We start from the raw sequence: 7307 nt of genomic DNA on the forward strand, positions 1-7307 counted from the left end.
AGCCGCACGCCGGTAACCTTTTGCGTGAAGGGTGTACGAAGAGATTCCGCGAGTACATGCTCGATTTGGGGCGCGGACGTCGTCACCTGGTGGATCTTCGAATTGATGTCGAGGACCGACTGTTTCAACGCAGCTAGTTCGCTTGCGGTGTGCGCGTTGATGTCGTTACCGGCGCTTTGGTTATCGTTATCCCGCGTAGGTGCTACGTCGGTGGTTCGTTCTGTGGCGAACAGGTGTCGACGATACTGCGCCGTTGAAGCTTCGGCGTTTTCAGCGAGAGGAGCAAGGATCTTTGCTATCGCCCTGATTTGGTCAACTGCCGTCTTCTGCGCCGCTTCTTGTAGGGCGAGGCGTGCTAGGATAGTTTCCATAGACGCAGGATGGGGAAGTGGAGTTACTGGTGTAGGCGTAGATGTCACCTCTGGAGCCGGCGTCACCTCGAGAGCTTCGCGCTCCTCGCCTGACGAAGAACTGTCGTTGTCGGGAGCTTCACGCTCTTCTCCAGAGGAAAAGCCGTCGTTGCTCGTCGCCATCTTGTTGACGTTACTTTGCTAGAGATCCCACGGTGGGCGCCAACTGTTTGATCGGAAAACGGTAATAAAGAAGATATGAGTTTTAACAAAGACGTCTTATTTATGGTCGGAGAAAACGTTCAGTCGGTTACAAGGGAAACAAAGAGAGTGCGACAGAAAGGAAGCCGGTGGCTCGATGAGCTACCGGAAAAGTACAACTAACGGCGAGATGAAGCAAAGGTGAAAACCCTAATCTAGCCGTCAAGTGTTAGTCAGTGATTTCGGATCCTTCTCTCGTTGTCTCCACTTTCCCTTATATAGACGTCCTGATGCTTCGTCCTTGACCTAATTTACGCCATCTTGGTGGGCCTCCTCTGCTGGGCCGAGAAGCCCGTAGGCGTCCGAGCAGCCGCTGAGCCGAATATACTTTAATTTACGCCATCTTGGTGGGCCTCCTCTGCTGGGCCGAGAAGTCCGTAGGCGTCCGAGCGGCCGCTGAGCCGAATATACTTTAGTCGATGACGATCTACTAAAAGTACTCAAGAGTCAAGCCGAGAGACCTGACTCTTGAGCCGACCGATCGAGCCATCGCTCTACCTAATCCGGGCCAGGCTTTTCTATTCCTCGGGCCTTGTGGGATGGTCGAATCCATCCTCTACATTTATGATGACGATGATCAGGTTGAATATGGAGTTTACAATGGTCAGGTTCAAGACAACGTTGCTGAAGTTGGTCTTCACGCGGGGGAAGATGTGCAACTTGAACGAACAAAAGACGTGTATGGTGAAGAAGTTGCCAAGACCATAAATTTTGTCTTTGGTGACAAAACTTTTGACACATTTTTGAACATTACGTGTTCTTATGGATTGACAAGAGCATTATGTGGAGAGTCTTTATCAACCAAATAGTTATTGAAATCTGGTGTGACTTGTCCATTCCTTCGAGAAAGTCAACTTCTATCTTGTGTCAAATATAGTAATGCACGTCAACACTTTTTTGAAAATTTCAAGCTTGCTATGAAGTTTGATGTTCAAAATCGTAAGTGGGCACTTTTTCTCTTGGATGCATCAAGATTCGAGGACGACCGAGAGACCTGATGCAGCGCATCCTCATCGGTTTAGCATCTCGTTTACACACTAAACCGAGTTCGTGTAGTCCTTATCTATTTAGGAGTTTGAGCTTGATCTTTTAGTATTAGTGGCTTTAATTATATGTTTAGATAATTCTTCTTCGCGTGTTTTCTTTAGAGTTATCAATGATCTCATTATATAAGAGACTCATCTCCACTTGTAAAGGGCACGACTTATTTTGATTAATAATATTAAGAGCTTTTCAACTCTAAACCCTTGTTCTCGGATAGAGCTAGACTCTCCACAATGTCAAGAAGACAACGTATCCTAAATATTCTCAGAATCAATAAGTTACTTGCGTTATCGATACTACAAGAAAAACTGGAAATGGCCACAAAATATTTTATTTTGTGGGCTATCTATTGATTTTTGTAGCTATTTGACTTCTAGCTACGTATAGCCACAAGCATATTTTGTTGACTATGAACTTGTGGCTATTTGCAAAACTTTGCTATCGGTGGCCGTCATTCTGCAACCTATCCACAAACTATATTTGTAGCTAATATCTACAAATAACAACAAACCATATTTGTAGCTATTATAACCACAATTAGCCACATATATAATTGTAGTATTCTTAAAATTTAATTTAAATTTTTTGTTTAATCAATTAATAAAAAAAACAATACCAGAAAGTAAATGAAATTATTTTATTTATAATAATACGCTTCAAAATGGTTTACAAATTAAAATGGTTTATAAATAATAAACTGGTTAACCAAACCAAAAGGCTAAACCTAACGAACAAGAAAACCAAAGCAAACCGGTTGACCGTGTCTCTTTGCTCCTGGTGTCTGTTGGTCATCGCAAGCTTGACTGTAGGCATCGAGTTGTCTATGTAACACAGATCGATCACCTTCAAGACTTATTTCTTCTGCGTCGTTGCTTTCAATCAATTCCGCGTCTCCTCTCTTCTACTTGCAAGAATTACGACTTCAGAAACAAGTCTGGCCCCTCCTACGGTAGCTCTGTAAATCGGAACCGCATAAATAATCAGAAACTAATCAGTAGCCTAAAGATTACATGCAGAGAGGAGAGTATACTTACTTTTAGCATTACTTTGTGTTTGAACACATCCACAAGCTCCTCGGTTATTATCTCTACAATCATAATGACACTGAAAAAAGTACCAAGCTTTAGAGTCATCGAAAATAAAATGAGCATCAAGTAATCAATAACTAGTTATTGCAAATTTTGTATATAGATCTTACCAAATGCAGAGCTATTCCGAAAATCAAACGGTCACGGCCAACCATTTTTCCTGTATGGCTTTAACAAGCTGATCGTAAAGGTCTGATCCCTCCTAAAAGCATATACCCAAAATAGCATAAACATAAGTACATGAAAGAAGCATACACTCACATTTTGGATAGATGCAAGGTTGTCAGACTCAACATTACCCACATAGTTTGCCTCATATAGGTTTCAGGGATCAGTTAGAACTTAGAACCTCAGCTCTCCCATCCTCTGTTTTGTGCTGCTATGCTTAATTCACAGAGATTATTTTTATTTGACCTACTCAATATTAAGACACTATTATCAAAGGACAAACCTTTCTCATAACAGAGAAAGAGAGAAACTTTTGTAGTGGAAAAGAAAAACAAAATATCAAAACTTCCTCAAAAGCCTAAGGAACTTCACCTTTGAGAAGAAGATTGCAAAGATACAGAAAGAGGCTGCGGAAGAAGAGAAACGGCAGAAGTAACTGGCCTCGTCGCTCCAGGAGGAATCCGAGTTTGACGCCTCCGATTAGATATCTCTGATTAAGTAAAAGGACGAGAGAATCGATAGTGAGGAGGAGAGGAAGAGAAAAGATATCTTAGACATTATTCCCCTATTTTTACCTCTATTTCAAAAGAGAGGAACTCTATAATAAGATGTGTTTTGCTCCAATGTATTTCTCTAAAATAGAGATCTCAAAATATAGAGTAAAATATAGAGGAATGCTATTTCTTCCTCTATAAATAGAAGAGAAAATAACAATCTCTATTTTAGAGATAGAAATAGAGATGGATTGGAGTGATTTTGTATTTAAATGCTATTATAGAGGTAAAAATATGAGAGAGTTGGAGATGCTCTTAAGCCCCGTGTTTGTAATTTTTTATCAAGGATGGGAAACACTTAGCTGAGAAAATAACCCGGGTTATAGCTGTGTGTCATTCATATATTGAAAATATATTATTAAATAGACTATGGTAAAACTATATAAATAAAATTATAATATACATCACTATTTTTAAGGCTATAGGGTTTGAAATTAAGGTTGGAGATAGAGTTTGAAAGTGGGTTTTGGACTTTAAGGTAAGAGATTAAAGTTTGAAAATATGTTGAAAATTGAAATCTTTCAAAAGTGTTATTTTTTGTGGGTTATAAATGTTCAATTTTGAAATTTGTTATAAGTGCTCGATGTTGGAATTTAGGGTATGTTTAATAAGGGTTTAGAATTTAGGGGTAAAATATATTTTTTTTCAAAAAACTTGTTATTAGTGTTTTTTTCCGTCATATTAGTTGTTTTATCTTCAGATTTTTATTAGATTATGGGAATTTAGGGTTTAGGGTATGGTCAGGGTTAAAATTTTCTATCAATAACCACAAAATACATTATGTCTGTATTTCTACTATTGTTTTAGTGGCTAATAGTGAATATTGGTTTTCACAAAATCTTTTAGTGGCTAATTGTGGTTTACTTTCTACCAATAGCTACAAAACATAGTTTGTGGCAATTTAGCCACGAAAATCTACAAGATAGCTACTAATCCTAATATTTAAAATTTGTTGTTGTTTTTGTGGCTATTTGTAGCTTTTATATTATAGCCGCAAAAATTTTGTTGCTAATTTGTGGTTATGGTCAATTTTTTTTATAGCGCGCTACACCAGTCCTGAACATTAAACCTACTGAGACCTTAAGGACAAATCACATATGTAACTCTTCCACTTGGTTTCTCCATCCTTCTTGCAAGATGGAGAGCACGAGCTGCTACTCCCCTGAAGATTGAAAAAACAACATCATCACTCAACATAAGCTGAGAATTAAATCAAAATAGAAATCAGATCACATGTAATACTGAGGCACTTCATCAACTCTCTTGAATCACAACATTCACAATACTTTTACTAAAATCACAATCAAATTAGTACAAAGGTAAAACGAACCTGCTATGCCAATGAACTTCCTTCTGAACTTTAACATCAGACTTTTGAGCATCTGTTGTGCCAAAAAACTGTTTAAAACAACAATGTCACAGCTATTGTACAAACGTATTTTGATTCAAATACTATTTAACATTTATTTTAAATAAAAAAAATCATTATGCGATTTTCTTGGACTTCTTTGTAGCATTGAACTACTTCACATAATCTGACATGAATACTCTACTTGGAAAGATTCAGTGACATTTTCAGCCTGCACGATGTAGGAATTGTCTACAGCCCTCGACCCAACTTAGACCGTGTATGCAACAACAAAATTTTCTAAAATGGACGGTTAACTATGTGTATGTTGAATATGACGTAATTTCTTGTTCCAACACCTTATGCACTTGCATTACATTCTAAATAAAATCATCCACAATAATAGGAAACCTTCATATATGTATGCGTATCTCTATATATTAATATTAGAAATTCAATACTTTAAAAAATCTTACAACTACACTTATAATGAAACAAAAGTAGTAGATTTCTAATTTAATTGAATTATTTTTCAGCATTTGTTCATAGGAATTACTAGTTCATGTTTGTGTTTGTTATTTCGCATAAAAGGCGATTAAGTTATTGTATTTTGATGTTTTTTAAGTAACAAAAAAAAAACATATATCGGTGGTTGATAATTTCTCCGAAATGATTAGAACATGTTACATGCGTCTCTTGTCCACCGTCACGTTACGAATTCATGATTTTGAATTTCTAATACACCAATTCTGGCTATAGATATATAGGTTGGATTACTTTGATCTTTCTTGTCTGATTCACCCTTAACGTTTTCGTTAAAGCTTGTTGGATTAAAATTAGTTTGGCCATGTAGAATACGAATGTATAGAACTCAAACAAACTTAATAAGAATTTGATCTCTTATTAATCTCTCAATGTTTTAGAAAATCGCTCAAAATAAAGCTCTCACACAATCACAAAACTCTCTTATGTTATGCCACACTTTGACATCTCCATATAAGCATATAAAGTCCTAAACTCACTAGACATATGATATTTAGATAACTCCTAAATATCTAGGACTTTCCTATTTCCTCATTCCATATCTCGGTAGGAAATAGATAACTTATTTCTCAAGTTATTCCAAGCTTAAACCAACATTCTCCCCCTTAAACTTGAAGTCGGTTTTCAACACATCTTTCACTCCTAGGAGCTCTCTCATTTCTTTAAACTTTGTTCTTGCCAGAGGCTTGGTTAGTATGTCAGCTCTTTGCAAGACTCCGGCCACATGATGAACTTCTATCAACCCATTGTCGACACATTCTCGAATAAAGTGATTACGACGATGAATATGTTTGTTGCGGCTGTGAAACACATGGTTCTTTGTCAAAGCGATGGCTGATTTATTGTCAATCATGATTGACACCTTCTTGCTCTCGATCCCAGTTATCTCCTCCAAAAGATCTTGAAGCCAAATAGCTTGCTTAGCTGCATCAGTCACTGCCATGAACTCGGCTTCGCAAGAGGATAACTCCACTGTCTCTTGTTTATGTGAACTCCATGTGATTGGACTGTTTGCAAAGTAGAAAACGTTCCCTGATGTGCTTCTACCATCATCCTCATCCACATTATGAGAGCTGTCACTGTATCCTTCCATTTTCGCATTACTTGATCGACAAAAACTAAGACCATATGATAACGTTCCCTGCAAGTACCGCAACATAACCTTCAAAGCTGCTTCATGAGATACCTTCGGTGTTTGCATGTACCTACTGATTCGTCTCCAAACCGTACCTTTCCTGTGATTGACTCGTTCAGGGTCTTGAAATAGCTTCGACTTCCAGTCATGTGATTACTTGCGCCATTATCTAAGTACCAAACATTTTCATTGTTTGTCTCAAACTCTCGGGGGTTGACATTCTTCTCATTCAAGTACACAACCTCATGCATCATGAGCTCTTCCGCCTCGGTCGTGTCGGCCTCCTTCTCCTTAGCCTCTATGGTTTCTTGTAGCTTAAGCAAGCGATCCGGACAGGTGGATGCATAATGACCATTTTTGTCGCAGCGGAAACACGTGATCTTTGACAGATCAATTTCACCATAGTATCGATCATTGTATCGTCCATCGTATCGTCCCCTCCTTATGCCTCTGTTATAATACCTTCCTCCACGTCCCCTACCACGATAGTTTTCATTGGAGTCGCGATTCGAAGAAGCAGAGTGAGAATCCGAATTCGCATACATAAGCTTTTGAGTATCTTGTGTTTCTTCTTCTTCATCCATAGCAACACGTTCTTCATATGCCTTCAGACGTCCGATAATATCCTCAAAGGTTGTAGTCTTTAGATCAAGAACTTGTTCCAACGAGGCCACGATATGTATATATTTTCTCCGAGGAAGACTTGAGAGAAACTTTTTGACCAGTTTTGTTTCTTCAATGGTTTTCCCTAGAGCGGTTGACTTCGACAAAATTTCAGATAATTTTCCCACAAAATCATCAATCTTATCATCATCC

General features: G+C 38.1%; 1 long non-coding RNA gene across 1 annotated transcript; it reads right to left on the reverse strand.

Moving 5' to 3' along the window:
• Positions 1-2305: 2305 nt before the first annotated feature.
• LOC106326035 lies at positions 2306-3455 on the reverse strand. The gene is made up of 5 exons (XR_001267120.1): positions 3284-3455; positions 3038-3157; positions 2854-2945; positions 2690-2759; positions 2306-2610 (listed from the first exon to the last, which is right to left on the reverse strand). It is a non-coding gene; the product is annotated as an uncharacterized LOC106326035 (long non-coding RNA).
• Positions 3456-7307: the final 3852 nt, after the last annotated feature.

The sequence above is a fragment of the Brassica oleracea genome, chromosome C2 (genome assembly GCF_000695525.1).
Source record: "Brassica oleracea var. oleracea cultivar TO1000 chromosome C2, BOL, whole genome shotgun sequence".
Classification (NCBI taxonomy): domain Eukaryota; kingdom Viridiplantae; phylum Streptophyta; class Magnoliopsida; order Brassicales; family Brassicaceae; genus Brassica; species Brassica oleracea.